Below are 21,989 nucleotides of genomic sequence, written 5' to 3'. Positions count from 1 at the left end.
TTAAATGTGACCAGATCCCAGATTTAAATTTGAAACCAAATAGGAAATCATTTGTTGAACTACCTGATGAATGTTCACAATATTATTAAACAACGGTGTGCTTTCTTTCAAATGGAAAACTGGAAACCAGAGTACAATTCACATTTCTACTCTATTTTCTTGACATTTCTGGGCATCTTCTTGCCATTCGAAAACTCTTTCGAAAGTATACTAGTGACAGTGATCAGATAAACGAGCAGATAAACAAGCAAGAAATTTGGAAATTTAATTTGGTCAATATACCCTCCAAACAAGATAGGAGCTATTCCGAAGCAAGATCACTTTCACATTTTTGACGAGGAGACCCAAGGGAAAAAAAGGGAACTCAGATACACACTGCGCAGCCTGAAAAAAAAAAAATCAGCAATCCCTATTTTCTTTATCACGAACTTAAAAAAGCAAAGCAGACCTATAGGAACTGGTAAAAAAAATCAGACACCAACGGTTACAGCCAGACGGAGAACAAATGTTATACCTGTTGAGTGCGAATAACTCCAGGAACTTTTGAGCGGTGGTGGGTCAATTAGAAACAGGGATTAACAGTTCGCTATGCAACCTAGTCCATGAATCGAAATGGGTGCAGTATCTCTCCGACAACTTTAAAAGTCTCGGGGTATCCGGAAACTAATATGGTTAAAGATGTCCCGTGGCATCTGACCTTTGATGAGGATGACATCCTTGAAATAATAACTAAATCCTCAACATCAAAAGCCGCAGGTCCAAACGGCCTGACATACCAGGTCATGAAAAACAATCCAAAACTCTGGGCTAAGATCTTAAAATATTTGTTTTGAGAAATCCTGAAAACCGCACATTCCCACCCTCTTGGAAGACCGTGCTAGTCATACCATTCCTCAAGGGGGGCGATCGGCTAAGCGCGGCGAACTACCGGCAAATCGCCCTCCTTGATATGGACAGCAAGGTCTTCATGAAATAAACTGTTGAGGGAGTTATCTGAATGGTGAATGGGTGGAGACAAAGCATATTCTATCATGCCATCAGACAGGATTTAGGCAGGGACTGTCCACCAGCCTTAATGGGCTAATCTTAAATCTAGCAAGCAGAAAATCAAGGGTGAAAATGGATACCCCACTCTATGGGGACTGGGTAGATCTATCTAAAGCATTCGTTCATGTGGACAGATCCTTGCTGTGGCAAAAACTATAGCTGGGGGATCAATAAATCACTACTGGGAATGCTAATAGAGCTCCACAGAAATACCACCATAAGACTGTGTTTAGATGCACAAGGCCATCTCACAGAACTCATACACGTTTTCAGAGGGGTAAAACAGGGTTACCTGGGTGCTCCATTATTCTTTAATCTTTTTATGTCAGACCTGTGTGCTTTTTTGATCCCATCCGCGTTGGTCAGCCCTCTGATAAACAGAAGGAGGATGCATTGGCTGGCCTACGCGGATGACATAGTACTTCTGGACAGATCTGCAGTAGGCCTGCAACGTCTTTTAAACAAGGTTGGTGAGCATGCCAGTTTAAACGGGCTCTCAATCAACCCCTTAAAATCCAAAATCTTAGTTTTTAAGCACCCAAGGAAAAAAATAGACTATGGGAATTGGGTTCTAGATGGGAAAATCAGCCCCCACGTCAATAAGCTTATATATCTGGGATACAAGGTCTATGCCTCCCCAACAAAATGTAAAGTTGAAATGGAAATTATGGAAAATGCCACACAGATAACACCACAAATTAAAAAATGTAATGCCAAATACTGTAGATTCTACATTATACCCCTTATTAGATTTTATACGGCAAAAGCTATCCCAGTTTTATTGTACGGCCTCGAAGCAAAACCTTTGCTCTGGACAATAAACTGGGACAAACTGGAGGGTGCTCTCTGGAAAAGATGTTTGGGTCTCCCGATGTGCACACCAATCCGGAGCCTACGATTTGAACTTGCCTTGGAATCCTTGCGGTGCTGGGTAGAGTGGAAGCTTCTTTCACTGTATCTGGTAATAATCACTGCAGAAAAGAACTCGCTTTACGCTGACGTAAATGAGTACCTTAAAAATTCAAGATCTCAGATACTCACCAGTCTAGATCTGAAAATAAGAGATACTTTGAACATACTCGGTCTGAACCTGGAAACCTTGATCTCAAACCCATTGAAGGTGAAGAGACGATTGGAAACAAACGATTGGATAGACAATCACGGGCACAAGATCCACAAACCCACCAAACCTATTTCTAAAAGTGGAAAAAAACTAGGGTGCCTGCCACAATACCTTCAAAAATATCCTGATAAAATTGTGAGAAATAAGTTTTAGACTTTGGTTAAATATCGCTCATACTGGGGAGATATTGGCCAAGAGAAACCAGGGGGAGCAGGCAAAAAAACTCTGGACAGTGCGAATCACCCTGCAAACAGTCATTAAGACACTTACTAATGGAATGCAAGGGTACCTGGGAAATCGGATTACCATTACTCAGGAGATTCGTGGCCCGGGAGGAAGGCCCGATATCAGAGTTTCTTTGGGACAGAATGATTGCCGAAAATTAGACCCTGTTAACAGCAACAGTAGTGCAAGTATTAGAAAGAAGTACCATCACATTCTAAAGAGGAAATGAAGCATGAAAGTTGGCTCACTGTCACGGCTGGGTACTCCCCCTTTTTGGTTAATGGACTTCTTATTTTTCTGCTATTTTTGTTTAGGTTCTTTCGTTTTATGTTTCACCATTTTATGTTTTTTATGTCTCTCTTAGTATGAGTTTCTTATACGACAATGTATTTTGTAAAGGTTTTCACTTTGAAACCAAAACAAATTAAAAAATAAATTAAAAAAAAGAAACTGGCATCAACAAAACAAATATGTTTTCAGTGCCATGTGAAGTGCTGCTTCCAAGCTCAAAATAACGGCATCATGTACCTGGCGTATTCACCATACCATAAGGTAGACCCACTGATGCACAGTTGATGCTATCAGATGAAATGCACAGCCTCTAATGCCCCAATAACACTTAAAATAAAACTTCCAAAATCAAATATCAATTTTATGTATAGTCATGCCAGGAATCCTTGGATAAGTTGCGAGCAATAGTGCCCTTTTCGCAGGTAGTCTACACTTACATGTTTTCCGCTAAAGTATGTGGACTACCACCCATGAAGAAATTCCTTCATAAAACTGATTTTTGATCTTTTTTCATATACTTTACCACAATAACCCAAAGAAAGAAACATCTCCTTTTCACCCCAAAACTGACAACTAAATAGCAAGTGTGAGTTTGATAATCTCACTTACTGGTTCATAATTTCTGTATTTTTCAAATGTCAGAGTGCTTTGACCACTTCCAAGGAAGTAGCAGGATGTGGTTTATAAAATGAGGAGTGAGGGAAGTGCCAACTCACATGATAGAGGAGGAGAGCAGGAATAATTGAGAGTGCTGTCTGAAAATCTCTGGACAGGGAGGGTGATCTAGTGCACAGGGAGACAGACAAATGTAACTACTGAAATGTTCTTCATAGTGTCTCAGGAGAGGCACAAACCCCCAAATGTCAGTAACTGAATCAGTAGAAATCAAATAGTGAAGTGGAATTTCCATCAGTACACCGTAAAATAAAGGTAAAAAAACAGACATCTGAGGCCCATTGCAACAGATGGGATTTTGCATGTAGTCTCATGTTAAATGTTAGCAGCTCATGCTCGTCGAAATTCCGATTGGTATTAAATTGTGATTATACATTGCAGACATGCTGGTGAACGCGCAGCTACAGATTGCAAATTACAGTCCAATTATTGCAGCATAAAGTGGACAAGGATGCCACCAAAGACAACACGTTTTAACCAATAGTAAATTATAAAGGGAACATGAAAAGCGCACAAACCTGAGTAGGTCAGTTGTCATCATCGATCTGGTGCACAAATGTATTTACACCAGCATTATCTCAGGTTATGTCAAGAGATAAATCTGGGAAATGCATGCGTCCAAGGTGGCTTCGGAGCAGCGAGATATGGGAATCCACAGGAATGCCTCCTCTCCCCGTTAGTGTACTTGGGCATTTCAGTCGTCTTCTGGTATTAAAATCACCCAGCGGGCACATTCAGATGTGGCAGGCTGCTCACGTCAAGTAGAAAGTCCACCTTAAAATGCATCTCAGAGTCCGGCAGTAATGAATATTCAAAAAGCCAGAAGGTTCCAACTATCCTGCATGCATGGAACACATCCTCATTGTTCTCACTACTAGCTCCCCTGACCAAAACCCATATGCCCTGAAGAAGGCTGGGACAAAGAATCATTAGGCCATCATGATTCTTGCCAAGTTAAGTTGGCAAGCAACAGTGAAAACAGTTCTTATAAATAAGGGAGACTTTCAGCGCATCCCATTCTCTGTAATTAGGGAGGACACACAACAAAATCATGTGTGTCTAGGTTTACATTTCCCCTGGAACCCGCATTGATGAATAAGAGATGTACGTTATATGCCCGTCTTTAATTTTCTGTTGTGTAGATTCTCTGATTTTGTTCCATTTAGGACAATTTTTGTGTCTTTTGAATGTCAGTGGAGAGTTTTATAATTGTAACATGAACATGTAGGCATATTTTTTGCGGTATTGTATATCAATTGATATAACATAATTCAACTTTTCTAAAAAATACCTATTTTTGTACACATTGAACACTAGATGAGAAATTGTTTAAAATAATTGTTTTTGGTGTTTCTCGATGTAAAATTGATTGTTCATAACAATTTACATGCTTGAAAATGAGGCACACAGATGTACCAGGGACGCTCTTTTCTGAAGAGATAAATCTGCTTCATGTCTATGGCTATTGTCACCCAGAACAGTACTGCCTGAAAATAAAATAACAGTGAAAGCCTTCCCATCACTGCACAAAGCTGTAATATTGAATAGTGGGGGCAACACTTTCTAAAGCAAACTATATCCTTCGAGGTCTACGACATTTATGGTTGAGAAGGCCCTTCAGTTCCAATTTCATATGTTAATCTACCTCATTAGTGTGTTGGAATACTCCACACAGATTTTGCCCATAATGTTTTGCTGTTTCCTAGTCATGGGAGAAGTCTTATACTGCCTGGATTTCCCATGGTCCCATCCCTCTCCGTGGTGTGTTGTACATATGCACAATCAAGTGCCTATGGGGTGAGAAGATAGTGCTGCAATTAGTGAGGTATCGTCTAGCAATGTGCCAATCGTGGTCGGTAAAGGAAAGTCAAAACTGACTTCTTGCCACAGCATGTTAAAGTTAAGCACATATCTCAATACCAGGAGCACGTTCTATAATGAGGGGTAAACAGAGTTACACCACAGTTGTTTTGGGACCTAAGTGGGCATGCTCCAAGTACCCAGGATACGTTAAATAAATAAATAAATAAATAAATAAATAAATAAATAAATTCAAGTCAGTCCCTATAAGGTAAAGTTACGACAATGTACTACAAAACAGAATTTTCACAACTCTTTATTAAGATGTGAAATGCTAATTATTGCGTGGGTTGAATGCCTATTAGCACCCAGGTGGGGGGAGCCAGCCAATCACGTGGGCTTCCTCTCTGTGCAGAACGGCTGCCATGGAAAGGGAAGAAGAGCCTTCCCTTTCCATGATGGCCATGTTGGCAAAGGATTTTCCTTAGTACAACGGGACGCCAGGTGCGTCCCGTTGTAGGAAAGAAAATCCTTTTTTTTTACCCCCCCCAGTTGCTGCTTTGGTTAACCGGGGTGCTACTGGCTTTAACACCCGATCGGCCCGCCGGATCGGTTGTCAATGCCGCATAAATACTACAGAAGTATTCTAGAAAAGCCAGAAATACTTAATAGACGAATGTCATAGATGGAATAACGTACAGTGGAGTTTCTCCAGGTGCACCACACACTAAGAACCAAAGTTCAAATATGATTGTCAAAAGAATGACCAAAGCTTTTCTTAGCAAGTCAGGTTAGTATGCTGGCTAACCTGAAGCTACCACAAAAGATTTTAGAAGTTTGGCCAACAAAAAGTGCCTAAACTTTTGTAGTCCAGACATACTCTAGAAAACAAACTTGTATCCAGAAGCAGCTGGTGACTTTGAAATCTGTTGGGGTATGTGTTTTGGATCCAGAATTTGGGAGCGTGTGAGCGCAACCCCCCCTTACAAGGTTTCAGGGGTATCCCACCCTCCCGCAAGAAAACCTTTACAAAATTAATTCCAAAATTGTGTAATTTGATACCCAAATTCACAAACATTTCCTTAAAAGCATTAGGTTTTAGGTACTAATGAAGTTGGATGGTCCTCTACTGCCTGATGCAAAATGAGGCCCTTTTAATATGGCTGGAATCCTCTTCGGGATTATCCTACCCCATGGTCTGCCACCTGCGCCTCTATGGATATTTTGGACTACAACTTCCATGATCATTCGGTATCACCTATGCTAACTGTGGATGGTGGGAGTTGTAGTCCAAAGCATGTGGCCCAAATGTTGCTGACCCCCACCCTATACTGTGCACCCTCTGCAGGGAAGTATACAGATTCATGTGCACATCATTGCGGTGGACATAGTTCAACCCACAGAGATTGTATGCATACTGTTTCACACAAGAGGTACATGCTATCAGCCACTGGTTAAAGGTGTTTCAAGGTTTCTGTTCTGCAATCTTAGAGAAAAAAAAACTGTGGCTCAGATTCTCAAAGATTTGCATTAGAGAAAAAGATGACGCAGTTGAGAATCTCAGATTAGCAACAGCTCTCTTTTATCCGATTCATAATGTCTAAAACTGGAGCAAACCGAGATGGTTGGATCATCTCTGAAATGCTCACATGTAAATGCCATTTGCAAAAATGTGCCCAGGCGCAAGAGAGATGCTCCAGGAATCTTTAGATTTGCTCCAGTTTTAGGGTTTGTGAATCAGGTATAAAGTAGCAGGGGCAAATCACTGCATTTGCTAAGGTAAAAAGTTTTCAGAATCAAGTACTTTGTGTTTTAGATATGAAATTACCCACCTATGATACGAAAGTTGACACTATGTAAATCTGACGGGACCATTTGGAGCAGTAACATTTCAAAAAGTTGCAACATCTCAGAGTACGTATAGGCAATCAAATGTTATATGTGTAGGTGGTGGAAAATAGATACAAAGAAAATTGAAGGTTATGGAACTGTACATCCTTATGCATGATGCAGTTTCATCTAACAGAAGATAGTCAAGGCTGTTACTTTGTATATGCATTAAATAAAACCTAGCATATTAAAAAGGTATTCACCACTCCAATCAGACTTGGATCTATAGACTGCCTGTACCATACTGCAAACATTCTATGGAGAAGCAATGCACATTGAGAAACCCATTAAAGACTTGTGGTACAAAGTAAACAAAGACCAGCCAGAATCTGAATGTGTGGTCAGTGCACAAGAATTATTAGTCCTGGAACAGATTAACTAGACAATTATTGATATGGTTCCAGGAAACACCATAAACTGCAGAAATAGTTGTCAGCATGTGAAGCTGTAATAATGGTTTAAATGTATGACGGCCAAACCCCCCCCCCCCCCACACACACACACAAGTAGCTGAAAGCTCTCTAGGGCAAGAGAAGTTGGGAGTCTAATTTATAAATTTATAAACATGGCCACGCAATCATTAAAAGAAAAAATCTGCGTCACTTCTAAAGTACTACCTGGGAGGGCTGTGCAGTTATAACAGGCACCGAAAATGAACAGACTGATCCTAATTCAGACCAGGAAACCTTACTAAAAAAATAATAATAATAATAATAAATAAAAGAGGCCAAATCTTCAGCCAACCAGAAGAAATCTGAGCTGCTCACTAAGCAGGGCATCCCCTTCATCAGCTTCACATGGGACTCTCAACGTTTCCCACTGACAAATACACTTAAAGAAGACCGTCACTTTCGTTCTACGTCACATACCTCTAGCTGGTAGTTTGACAGGCTTCTGGGACTCTGGCATCCTGCCTCATCGTGCTTTCATTGGCCAAGCTAAAAACGAGAAGCTTTCACTTACACTTTGCCCTATTAATGGATCACCTTCGGAATGATAAATCAACTAAGGTTATTAACCATCTCTTCAAGACCACCTCATCTAGTGGTCGTAGGCCCAGCTTTTCACCGACCGTCCCAAATGGACCAGAGGCAGTTGGTCTAGTACCAATCTGCTACTAAGACCAAATATTCAGGCCCCTCAAATAACAGCTCACAAAAGCAGGGGTTAACGAAGCAGAGACGTTAAAAGAAACTTAAAAGTTGCTCCAGCAGCCATCCCCTTAAGGACCATCCCCTCATCTAGTGGTTGTAGGCCCAGCTTTTCACCGACCGTCCCAAATGGACCAGAGGCAGTTGGTCTAGTACCAATCTGCTACTAAGCCCAAATATTCAGGCCCCTCAAATAACAGCTCACAAAAGCAGGGGTTAATGAGGCAGAGACGTTAAAAGAAACTTAAAAGTTGCTCCAGCAGCCACCCCCTTAAGGACCATGGTCAGAAGGAAGGCCTACTCCTTAGGGCTTAGACAGTTCAGCATCTGTTCATTCCCTTAGATAAGTTCAAAGACCCCATCCAAAATGCATGCAATTTGTATACAAGAAATAGGGATGTCCTTTATTGCCGTGCAAGTGTACTGAGCGAGGCAAGTGTACTGAGCGAGGCCACTCAAGCACAGACTCCACCCCTACCAGGTGAGATGAGATGTAGTCGCAGATATCCTGCTGTGAGGACTTCCTTCACAGCTGAATGAGATCTCAGAAGCCAGTGGACTTCATAGTTTACATGAGAATGGTTGCAGTATTTCAGAAAGTATAGACCCCCACTCATGAGGAGAAGGGCTGTGAAGTTCACAAACAGAAGATCGAGTTCCAGTAACTGGATGTCCTTGTCCGATCCCTAAACTGACAAGAAGAAGTGGACCGCTAGTTTCAACTGAGACACCAATGTCATGGCAAAGTAAAATGATGCCTGCCTTGAGTAGGCACAATGTTAGCCTTACAAATGGATATCAGTACCACTCTACGGTTCTAGGTCATTTGGTCGAATATAAATGGTCGACAGGCCAAATGGTCGACAGGTGAAATGGGCAAATTATTTTTTTTTGTTTTTTCACATTTTTTTTCCCACCCCCTTTTTTCTTTTTTGCTAAAAACCCCCTTTTTCCCTTAACGAAAACCTAATATATATATATATAAAAAAGAATTCGACCATTTGACCTGTCGACCAAATTGTGTCGAACATTTGTCTGTCGACCATTTGACTAGACACCCCACTCTACCTGCCACAACACCCATCAGCCTATGTCCCATCTGTCTTTTGTTTCCAGAACTGCAACCCTGAGAATGTACCTGGGTGCAACCAGGACAACCCAGACAGGAACCAGGGGAATGGATCTGAGACATGAAATGGACAAGGACGAGACACCCAACATGCAACCCACCAACCAACCCCAGGTGGGAATGGTGGGGCAACAAAAATTGGACTGAGTGAAAAGACACTGCAGGGGCACACAGAAATCCTACCCAAACCCGGTTGGAAACAAACTCACTAGCATATGAGGAGAGCCACAGGGAAAACAGGCAGACGTAGCACATGCCTGCCACCACACAAATAGAGACAGAAAAAGGGGGCGTAGGGACTAGAAGCCCAAGACCTGCAGGGGAAGTCCCAACCCCTAACGGAATAGCTTAGCCAGAGATTGGCCAAGGGGAGCATGGGGTATGGAGGGCAACAATGGGAGCTGGGAGGAACCCCACAGTAGGGTAGGCGAGGCTATGAAAAGTGAGCGAGAAGATTGTGAAAGGTGTTCAGGTGAGGTCAGCAGCAAAAGACGTGGACCAACAGTCCAGCGAGGAGTGTTTACCAGGTGGTCGATACTGCTGAAGTACAGAGAGTGAAATTAAGGTGTTGGGTCCGATAGGGTGATATTAATTGGATTGTGTGCGAGCAATGTGGATAGAAAGTAGGGAAAAGAGTGGAGATGCTTGTGAGAGACTGTGGGTGCGTATGTGCGGGTGTGTGAGAGAGAAAGTGTCAGATAGCAGGATAAGAGCAGAGGGAGGTGCAGTTGTGAAAGAGGGAGCGATAAGAAGGGAAGGAAGGTGGAGAGAGAGAGAGGTAAGACCAGGAAGCACAGTATAGGGAAGGGGGAGATCAGTTGGAGGGTGGAGAGAGGTGAAGTGGAACAGACCAGTACCATCAGGAGAAACGGACAAAGAAAGAAAAAGACAGAGAGAAAGAGCGAACGAGAGGCGAGAGAGAGAGACAAGGACGCGGATAAGAGAGAAGTGAGGAGAACCTTGACGAAAACTGTTTAAAATCAAGATAGAGCCATCAGGTCCTTTAGGGAGCCCCGAGGGAGAGAGTTGGATAAGGTTGCTGCCTTTACAGCTCACCTTACGATAGGGAATAGACATAGTTAATGTGGGTCACTTGACTGTAATAAATAGAGATTGATGAAGCACTGGGGTGTAATAGGGAAGCCTGGGTTAGGGAGGTGGGGGCCCACTTGGTGGTTGAAGTGAACGGAAGAGACTACAAGTAGTCGGAGAACCTCCAAATGAATTGGAAAACATCTGGCTCATTTTCTAATAAAAATGTGAAGAATATTCTTTCCTGTGTGATTTTTGGAGCAAAGTTTACCGCTTGTTAATCAATATGCCAGATGAAGCATGCAGAGGGCTATTCAACCTCCAACGGAGTGCAAGCACAAATGAGCAAAATAATCTCCACAATCACAGCCCTGTATGCCATACATATAATCTCTCTCTCTACTATCTCCCAACTCATTGAGACTCTCCATCCCAATCACCACCTCATTGTCATTGGTGACATCAACATCCCCTCTCTCTATGCTGCTCTATCCACTGAATAACTATTCTACTTAACCATTCAGTCTCTTCTGTCTACTCTGCCCACCCATTCAAATGGAAACTCCCTCTAGCGTATTGTCTTCTCAAATCTCTGGCTCTAATATATCCTCTACACCTTCTCCCTCCGATTACTCTATTAATAGTCTTTGATTCAATCACAACTCCTGCTTCTTGCTCTCTCTCTCCATCCACTACAACTATTACTAAGCGCATGATTCCATCCTCTAAACTCCCTGGCTAGCTTTCTGTCCTACACCACTCTCTCCTCCTATGCTGAACACCTTTCCACTGCCCTTTATGCACCCTTTTCCTCTCACAACCCTCTTACTACACTCACTCTTAAATCCTCCTCTCCACGGCCCTGGATAACACCTCATCTGCACCCTGAAAACAACAATGCAGAAAAAGCATTGCATTTGGCAAAGGTGAAGACACTCTCTGATCTTCAACACTATTTCACTGCTCTTCAAAACTATTACTCTACTCTTCACTCGGCCAAACGTAACTTCCATCTCTCTCTCTCATTTCATCTCAATCCTCCCAGCCTAGGAAGATCTCTCAACTCCATTCGCTCACCTCCCAAACCCACCACCATCTCCTCTACTTTTTCTGTAAAAGGTCTTGCTCTCTACTTTGCGTATAAAGTTTCTAACATTCAGAATACCCATGCTTATTATCTTCTATCCTCTCCACCTGCTCACTTTTTTCTGCCACTCTGACACCCCTCTCCTACAACTATGTCTTCCTTTGCCCTCACCAACCCTGATGAGACGATTGCCCTACTCCTCGTAGCAAACCCTTCCTGTGCCCTCACTGTCCCTGCACATTGTGAAGCACAAATTCCCAGTTTTGCTCCTCATCTTATTTCCCTTTCAACTCCTCCCAATGCTCTTTTTCCCTCCTCCTGTAAGACTGCTTCCGTCATCCCGCTCCTTAAACCTGATCTAGATCCGAACTATCCTGCCAACTTTCGCCCCGTCTCTCTTCTACCACACTATTCCAAAATCCTGCATTAAGTAGTAATCAATCAACTCCCTGACTTCCTTGATACTCACAACCTCTGGGACTATCTTCAATCTGGTTTACGACATCTGCATTCTCCGAAGACAGCTGCACTCAATGTCAGTAACTTCATCTCTTCTGCTCGGCATGCAAACCGTTCATCTATTCTTATTCTTCTCAACCTGTCAGATGCCTTTGATATTGTGGACCATTCTGACCTTCCCTCTACATAATCTTCCTTGGTATCAGAGAGAAGGCCCTTGTTTGTTTTGCCTCATACCTTGCCCTCAGATACTTTCAGGTGTCCTGCAACAGCCTTACCTCCCCACTGGTGAAGTACCTCAAGCGTCCGTCCTTGGTCCACTTCTCTTCACTCTCTATACTTCAGCACTTGGCAACCTGATCTACTCTTACAGTTTCTCCCATTAACTCTTCTCTGACGACACTCCGATTGTTATGGGTGGTAGACAGAGCTGGTCGCTATGGCGCTGTTGCCGTGGTATGCATTACATAAGAGGCACCCTCCCAAGATGGCATCGTTAAAACTGTTTGCTGGTTCAGCTCTTCAGCAGACTAGAAGGAATCAGGCTCCTACCTGTCAACAGGAAACATTATTTCCGGACTCGCAACCTGCACTACAGTACGTTGCTACGATTTTCTCCGGCTATGCTTCGTGAGTTACTACATCCCTGGTTCCGTAAAGATTGTTTCCCTTTTCTTTCTGTCTCTCTCCAATCTAACTACTTTTCTGTCCTTTGCCAGCAGTGGTCCCTCATCCTTCGAACCTATCCATTGGGATCGATCGGTTCACATTCCGAGCAAAGCCCACACACGCCTTTACTTGGCTTAAGTAGTAGAGGATCTCCCCCTACTCAGACCATTAGCTTGTTACGGTTGACACTGAATTCCATTCTTTGTTCATAGTAATAGGAACACGCTCTCAGCTAAATCTCGGACTACATTTCCCAGCCTCCCTCACAGTTCCATGCAATCCTTTGCGAACCGAAGAAATCCTCAGAAATGCTTGTCACCCGGTAGGTTCGAATTTCAAGCTTGGTCTCTTCTGTTCCACATCCTTTCTTTCTCGTTACAGTTTTCTTTTATGTTTAGTACAAACCTGCACTACATTCCGCCAAGCTCCACCTACTTCTCACGTACCTAGAAGCACACGCGGCTTCTACCATCTTCGTTCCATTTAAAACCACCATATTTGAACCACAGGTACTATAACTAATAGCGCAAAAACTGAAAGAAGCAGGAAGACTCTAACCTCTGGACCAGAGTATTATAACATCAAGAAACAGAAAAAAATGGTCCAGAGAAGAATATATTTCTAATAATGTATCAAAATTTATTTAAGGTGATACAAAAATTGGAAACTGGTGAATAAATCACTAATCACTTCAACATAGCAAAACAGTAGCAGCAATATGCCTGAAATTGGCTAAAATATCATCACACATACTTGCCATTCATGGTGCAACATTCAAACACAACTCATCATATTGTGACATACATCCAAAATATTAAAAAACAAAATGACCATACTAAAAGCATATGGGGAGAAGGAATTCATAGTTGTTTGCCACAATGACAAACATTATTATTGTGTTCACAAGCAATAGAAACTGTTCTCAGACAATCTATTGTAAGGGTGGATCAGGAAAAGGAAATACAAAGATCACATCCCTGAAGGGTTTATCTCGACCGGTTTCGACGTGTAGTGTTGGTTTACACAACGTCTTCCTCAGGAGGTAGATGTTACCATTCTGGTAAGTACCCAGCTACTATGAAAACCAATGCGAAGTAATAGAGCCAACAACTGGAAAGGCTTCAAGACTGTATCCTGAAGAGTGCCCTGTAACGCTCAGGGGAATCCAAAGCTGTTCATGTTGCAGGTAAATAAACAAAAAGACTTTGCCAGGAAGATCAAAGCCATCTGCGGTGACTGGTAAAAGCACTTGCCGTATCTGGCTGATCACAAGCTTACGAAGGGATGGAGTGACTGCCTCTTCGTTCCGCGGCAGGTTGAAATGAACACACCACGCATGCGTGTTGGGAGCCTGCACATGACTATAATTAATAGCACCAGCCCAATCCCTAAAGACACCAATTCCCGGGTTCTCTGGTTAACCTGTACTCTTTATCCCAGCAGCCAGTCTTGGAGGCCCAGCAAACGAGAACAACTTCCCAGTCATCTCCTGCTGCTTCTAATCAACGCTCCCTAGCATTGAGTGCAGACTCTCCACACGCTGCACTCTAACTTCACAACAGTTTTATTTTTAAATTTTTTTTTTTATTTGTGTTAACAAAATTAATTGTTTTTACAAAACTGATGCTGCTTCTTGAGGGCTTTCTTTACTTTCCTTTATATTTCCTTTCTTTTCCTGGTTCACGGGTTTATGCTGTTTTTTGTTTTTTGCCGTTTACTCCCGTCTGCAGTTCTTAGACGTCTTTTCATCTTTCCGTCCCGGGCTTGGACTCTGTCAAGTTTTTCCAGCGCTGACTGTAGGATTTTGGTGGTCGCAATGGTCCAGGCAGTTTTTTGGCCCCTAATCATGCGGGCCCACCAGCTCGATTCTTCAGGCGCCCCGTAGGGCTCCAGGACCGGCTTTAGATAGCTTTCTCGTGTTGATTGGAGTGCCGTGCATTAAGTTACTAGATGGCGAATTGATTCAGTTTCGGCCTCCTCTTTGCACAGTCTGCAGACACTCGTGGTTGCCAATCCCCTAATAAAGAGGATTTCATTAGTTGGCAGTAGATTTAGTCTCCCTCTGATAAAAAGATTTCGAATTTTTTCGCATTGGGAATTTTTTGTAAATTTCCGCTAGATCGTTGATTTTCCTAGCAAAGGGTGGTAGATGCTTTAGGGGCTTGTTTTTTGCCGCTGATTCTTGCGTCATGATCCAGTCTAGTTCCTCAAGTTTTTTTTTTAATTCTCAGTGGGTTCTGCACTAGGTCGGTCTCTGAGCATGCAACAGATTCCAGCATTGATTTCCTCTTTGAGGCCCAGGCTGTTAGCATTTTTGATCTTCCTGACTTGAGTTCTTCTTGGAGCAAGATTTATAGAGGTGAAGCTTCCGGAAGCAAGATGTTTCTCTAAGGAAACCAGACCCAGCTCCCTCCTGATGGCTGATATAGATGTGGAGTTAGGTAAGGACAGGACTGATCTCCAAAAGAAGCCTTCAATCTTAGCCCAGATCGCCTCTGATAGTGCTGGCATGACTTCAGCCCCATACAGCAAGCTCGGAACCACTTTGGACTTGTAGAAGGTTAGTATAGGAATCTTGGAGAACCTGCCAGATTTGTTATCTAGCATTTGGGCTTGGGTTGCAGAAGATCTTACTTTCGACCATATGTTAGGGAGAATTCTCTGTTTAGGCTGAATTTCCTAACCTAGTGCGTCCCCCAGCAGCTTTGCTGGATTTTTGGGGTTTATTTTTTTTTCTCCTGCCAAGAGTGAGACTCTTTTACCCTCACTCTTGGGCATGATTCGAGTGTGTTTCTTTGAATCTAGATGTGTTTAATGGGCTATGGGGTCTTTTACTCCATAGGGCTTCATGTGTTTTTGTGATGTGTGTTGCACAGCACCCTCAGTGCAGTGACACAGGGGTGTCATAGTGACCCCCCAGTATAGACTCCATACCCTGGGACTGACTACTGTCTCCCAGGGCATGTAAAGTCACCATTGACTTTACTAGTCTTAAATTCTGAACAGAACCAGTACAAACCATCATATTGTGGACGTACTGGCTGGGGCAATTCGATTGCCCCAGGGTCTGTTAGTCGAGGGGGCACGTCTCCGTCCCCCCTGATAGAGTTTTGTCTGGTGGCAGTGGATACTACTTTTTATATTCAACTGCGAATATTTTCCTATGGGATTTCCCATTGTTTTAGGCTACTGTCTTTATTTAATTATTTACGGTAGCCTCGAACATACCGCCGGTTTATTTAATTAATATTAATTCTCTGGTTGGTATTTTTTGCCAAAACTTGATTCTAAAATGGCGTTTGTGTTCTCTTCTGTGACTCCAACCCAAGTCGAGCCCTTTGTTCCACTTTTTGGCGGGCTTCTCCACAGAAGCCCTCCAAAGTGGTGCCACTATGTCTGGGGTACTTAGGAGGGGTGGAGGGGAATTTAGGCACCCTGGACTGGGTTGCCTAGGCAACTCAAGTCGCACTCCATCCTGATTGGCCCAAGTGGTAAGCCGGCCGGCTCACCACATAGCATGTTTGAGTGACAGCTAGGCTGAGTGAATGGGGGTTTGCTGCATAAAAGCAGGGCTTTGGGGACTGGAACTTCAGAAGTCGCCACAGGACCTAAAAATCCGACGAGGGAGAAGCTGAGCTGACCTGCCACGACACCCCGACCGGTGGAGCCCTGCTGGACCGTCTCACCACTTTTTCCCAACGACAGAGGAGATCTCCCGCTGGAGAGTCTTCTTCCTTTAACTGGTGGGGATAACCAGTTTCACTGTTTTTTCGCTTTCCCCGACGTATCTCGTGGCCGCCTTGCCTGTGCCAAGCACCCCGGCAACCGGGATACCATGTTTTACCACGACCGCGAGACAAAGGTACCACCTTTAACCGGAAAACTCTGCGGCTGGTTTCTGCCCTGGTAGTGCAACGACCTTCATCTTTCCTCCAGGTCGAGATCTTCTCTTCCCCTGGACGACGACGCAACTTGCACCTACTACCAGGAACAGCTGCCACCGCTGGAGGATCCTTCCCACTTAAGGTACCGTGTCCCGCCTGACTTCCCTTGCAGCCGACTGTGCGGAGTAGATTTAGCTCCCGGCTTTCGAACCTGGATTAGCCTGGGACACCCTGGCTAAACTTTTCTAAGCCTCTCTAAACTCTTTTCTGAACCCTCTGCAAGACTTGCTAAGCTTAGTGTAACTGTGTGATCTTGGGCGCATTTGTGCTCTGCTCTCTCTAAGAGTGGGCCCAGCCTTTGGACTTTTGCTCACCAGTGACTTTTTGCTCTCTGCCTTGCTAACAGTGTTCTTGAATCATAGAGTGGTGTACCTCTTCATATTTTGTCTTTTTCCCTCCCTTTTTCACAATTAGAGTGCAATCTAGTTAAGCGCTCACCTCTGTATGAAAATAAGTGGTGTTTTACTGTGATTATCTAATAGGGAAAAAGGGGTGTATATATCATAATAGTAACTGTGTTTGGAATATTTTACATTAAGAGTGCTGGAGTGTTTCAACTGTGTGTTTTTAAATAAATAATTATATATTTTTATACCAAAGCTCTGGTCAGTGTTTGCTTGGATTATTGTATCTGAGTGTCTATTGAGTATACTTTGCATACTGCCTAACACTTCTTGAGGGAAGTCTGACTGCTCAGCCACAGCTACCAGGTAAATCTGGGTGGTGCAGACTGCTACCAAGTGGGTTTACTGCCAACACCTGTAGTCTTAAATCTTTTGCAGTGGTCCCTAAGGGAACTGCACAGGTTTCTGCCTAACACTGGTGTACAGCGGTGGGATTTGTATTGAGTATACACTTTAGAGTGCTTGAGGATACCTTAGTACAACTAACCACAAAGCTTAGCACTGAAAAAGTAATCTTTCTAACATATCAACTATGGAAACTTATAGTCAAGAGTCCCTTCCTACAAAAACTGCTGATTGTTTAAGAGTATTGTGTAAGCATAAGAACCTCCTGACTAAAGGCAAGAAAATGGAGTTAATAGAAAGGTTGTTAGCTAACCAAAGTCTGGATGATGGGTTTGAGGAACCTACCATGCCAGAAAATGTAGATAACAGTATAGAAATTGATATTGATCCAAATGTTGATAATCTTGAGGAAGAGTCAGAAGAGGAGGGTGAGGCTGCTGTGACTGTCCCCCCTAGGCCTCTGTCTGCTCTACCTGCTGTACCTACTGGGCCTTTACCAAGTCCCACACTAAGTCCTCAATATCTCGAATTAGAGAAAATGAAACTTGAACTAGAGTTCAAGAGACTGAATACTCTGGCTGAACAGAGACATCAGGAAATTAATCAAGAACTAAGGCTAAGGGAAATGGAGCTCCAACATGAGCTAGAAATGAACAAGGATTCAGGGGTCACTGTTAAGTAGTGAGCCGGAGACACCAGAGTATTTTGACAAATGATATTTATTTCTTAACAGTACTTCAAGTTGCAAAAAGGGAGGTTATGCAAAAATCTCAATTCGAAATTAACAGTGCCAACCAAGCTTCTCAGAATCCTTTTAAAAACGAGACCGTAATCATAGGTTCAGGTTTACCTCTAAGAAAACTTTGTTCGGGCCGTGCTGAGCGGTTTCCTACACACACTCGACTGAGCACCCCGTTAGAGAGAGTTCCGTCATATAAAGTTCCTCCAGTCTTCTTGCTGTCCTTGAAGTGAAAGGAAAAACTCTAAACTCCAGTATTTTTATCACCTTGTGAGCAGTCCCTCTCGTTTTGACTGTGCTCTGCTCTGTGCATAGTGTTGCCTGCCGTCTCGATAAGGGCTCGTCCTGCGGAGTGCCCTTCTTCCTCTAATAAGCCCACCGGTGTTGTGAGCTGGTCTCTTCCCACTCGGAATCCACACCGGCCGTCGCTTCCACTCCTGCAAAATGAGACACACATTGAGGTGTTTAGTGCAGCTTTAAACCCTTGGGCCACTCCTCCTCCTCCCCAGCAATTAATCACAGGTGCTGCCTCTGAGCGCAGTACAGCCAATGCTAATTGCCCTCCTTCCTGCTTCACATACTCTGAATCAGCGTTATTTTTCAACCTTAACTGGGAGAGTCTATTCATATAAGGAAATGTGGATTCCCTCCTTCTTTCCCTGTTTTCTTTTCCCCGTTGTTGGCTTTTATTTAAAAAATGCATCTGTTGAGGCCTTCTGGGAGTTGTAGTCCGTGTCGTTACTGTAGCAATCATTTCGCCTGCTGTGATGTGTGAGGTCTGCCCCTTTGTACCGTTTTGTTCTTTATCATTTCTCGATAACCTGTCCGCTGCTACAAGTTCTCTATCACATACTCCCCCCGAAGACCCATGCCGTTCGGGCATGTCCATTGCTCTGGATAAATAGTTCGCCACACATTGATACCTTCCAGGTTTGTGAACTGTTATGAAGTGATATGGTTGTAGAGTCCAGAACCACCATAGTACTCTATGATTGGAGTCTTTTTGTGTTGCCAACCATTTCAGTGGTGCGTGATCTGTGAAGATGGTAAACCTCCTCCCCAACAGGTAGTATCTGAGGGACTCTACTGCCCATTTGATGGCCAGGCATTCTTTTTCAAGGGTTGAATACGGAAGCTCGTGTGGAAGGAGCTTCCTACTGATGAATGCAATGGGACACAGGTTTTGTTCGGTACCCTATGAGAGTACCGCTCCTAGACCACATCCTGAGGCATCAGTTTGTAAGTAAAACTCTTGGCCAAAATCCAGACAATGGATAACTGGTTTGGAGGAAACCATTTGTATTAATGTCTGGAATGCCTGTTTTGCTTCATGAGATATATGTAGGGGTCTATTTGTTTTTAATAAGTCTGTAAGTGGGGCTGCTATTGTAGAAAAATGAGGCAGGAATCTCCGGTAGTACCCTACAAATCCTAGGAAGGCTCTAATTTCTTTTCGGGTTTCAGGCATTTTTAGCTTTTGCAAGGATTGGATTTTATCTAACAGTGGGGTTACCATTCCGCCCCCTACTTCATATCCCAGATATTTTGTGGTATTGGCTGCCAATTTTGATTTTTTCGGGTTAATGTGTAACCCGGCTTCTTTCAATGCCATTATTACTTGGGTTAAATGTGCCAAATGTTCTTTCCATGTTTTGCTGAATATTACAATATCGTCTAAGTATGCAGCTGCATACTGATCATGAGGCCTCAGTATTTTGTCCATTAGGGTTTGGAAGGTTGCTGGGGCCCCATGTAGCCCAAAAGGCAAAACCGTAAATTGGAACAGACCCTGTGGTGTGGCAAATGCGGTTTTCTCTTGGTCGACTGGGTTGAGTGGAATCTGCCAATAATCTTTTGTTAAATCCAGTGTGCTTAGGTATGTGGCTGAACCTAGTTTTTCTATGAGCTCATCAATTCGGGGCATCGGATACGCCGGATACGCCTCATACCGGGAAATAGCATTTAGTTGCCTAAAGTCCATGCAGAACCGGGTGGTGCCATCCGGTTTAGGAACTAATACTATAGGGGAACACCAGACGCTTTTTGAAGGCACAATGGTTCCTAATTCTAACATGTTCTCTATCTCCTTGGCAATCTCTCCCCTTTTTGCTTCCGGAATCCGGTATGGTCTGAGGCGTACTGTTTTTCCCTCCTCTGTAGGTATTGAATGCATAGCCAAATGGGTACGCCCTCGTATGCTAGAAAAGGTCTCGGATATCGGGTTTAGAGTAGAGAACAGCTCCGCTTTTTGGGACTCAGTTGATCCCCCAACTGCACTTCTCGTATACCACAAGTATGTTTTGGAATTAATTGTTCCGGGACAGACGTGTCTGATAAGGTTGAACACAGCACACTTTGGGTTCCTTCCTTCCACAACTTGAGTAAATTGATGTGATAATTCTGATACTTGTTTTTACGTTCTGGTTGTTCCACCTCATAATTCACGGGTCCTAAGATTTTTGTTATCTGATACGGCCCGTGCCATTGAGCTAGCATTTTGTTCGTGTGGGTCGGTAGTAGCACCAGGACCTTGTCCCCTATCTTCAGGGATCTAGGTCTGCTTCCCTGATCATAGTACTTCTCTTGTTTTTCTTGTGCTCTACGCAAGTTTTCATGAGCATATTCCCTCAGTTTTCCCAGCTGTTCTCTTAGGTCCTGAACATATTCGGTGAGGGATGTTTCTTCTTGTTGCTCCCACTTATCTTTTAGGATCTGTAACACCGATTTAGGTTGTCTTCCGAATAACAGCTTGAAAAGGGAGTAACCTGTAGAGGACTGAGGGGTATCTCTGAGTATCATTAAAACCCATGGCAATACCCGATCCCATCCCAAACCGGTAGGGCTGGTGGCTCTTTTTATCATCTGTTTGATAGTCTTGTTGTACCTCTCCACTAACCCATCCGTCTGGGGGTGATACACCGAGGTTCTCAAGTGGTGTATACCCTGGGTTTTGCACACCTCTTTCATTACTATCGACATGAAATTACTCCCTTGGTCTGTCACTATCTCAAGAGGTATTCCCACTCTAGCAAAGAATGGTAATAGTACATCACACACTTGTCTGGCAGAGATACCTCTTAGAGGAAAAGCCTTGGGATATCTGGTGGCGTAGTCCACTATGACCAAGAGGAACCGAAATCCTCTACTGGAGGGTTCTAACGGACCGACTATGTCTATACTTATCCTTTGAAAGGGCTCCTTGATCAAAGGCATTCTTTGCAGGGTTACCCGAGCCGGGATATGATTGCTCGTTTTCTGACATATGACACATTCTTGGCAATATTTAGCTATTTCAGCATAAATCCCAGGCCAGTAGAAATTCTGTAACACCCTCTTTCCTGTCATATTTTCAGCTAAGTGACCCCCTGTAGTATGATCGTGTGCCAGTTGGATCAAGGTTTTCCGATATGACTGAGGAACCAACAGTTGCTCCTTCTCTTGGTTGTCTGTTCCTCGGGTCACTCTGTAATAAAGCCCTTGTTTTTATTTGAAATAGGGAGTGGTAACTGGTGAGTCTTTTATGGTTAAAGGTTGTTCGCAAGCTCGTTTTAAAGTCTCGTCAAGACCGACTTCGGTCCTGAAGGATGGCAGATGGTCGTCAACCGGATCAAGCAGCCTACGATGGAGACCTATGCTAGGGCGCCCTCGGGCGCGGAAGGGGGCAAGAGCAAAGAAACCCCTGCAGCGGCAACGGACCCACCGGGTACCATCCAGGAGGTGCTGGCAGCAATTGCTGACCTGAAGGTGGCCTGGGAGACGAAGCTGGGCCTGGCCATGAAAGAGTTGCAAGAGGGCCTAAACCTCAAGATAGGAGCGGTCCGAGAAGAAGTGAACCTGTTGCACCAGGATGTGCGAACGATCGAGGAGCGCACTGGGGAACTTGAGCAGGAGTTGGCCCCGACCGTGGAGGCATGCAATACACACGCCAATGCACTTCATGCCCTCGTGCAGCGAGTGGGCAATTTGGAGGACAGAGCAG

At 43.7% G+C, this 21,989-nt stretch overlaps 1 protein-coding gene across 1 annotated transcript in view; it reads right to left on the bottom strand.

Annotated features, from left to right (window-relative positions):
• LOC138467978 (serine palmitoyltransferase 3-like) overlaps positions 1-21,989 on the bottom strand; it is a 1,426,144-nt gene that overhangs the window by 859,096 nt on the left and 545,059 nt on the right. The window lies entirely within an intron of this gene.

The sequence above is a fragment of the Ambystoma mexicanum genome, chromosome 4q (assembly GCF_040938575.1).
Source record: "Ambystoma mexicanum isolate Mex_15411 chromosome 4q, UKY_AmexF1_1, whole genome shotgun sequence".
Taxonomy (NCBI): domain Eukaryota; kingdom Metazoa; phylum Chordata; class Amphibia; order Caudata; family Ambystomatidae; genus Ambystoma; species Ambystoma mexicanum.
The sequence above is the reverse complement of the archived record's forward strand: the minus strand, read 5'-3'. Positions and strand labels throughout refer to the sequence as shown.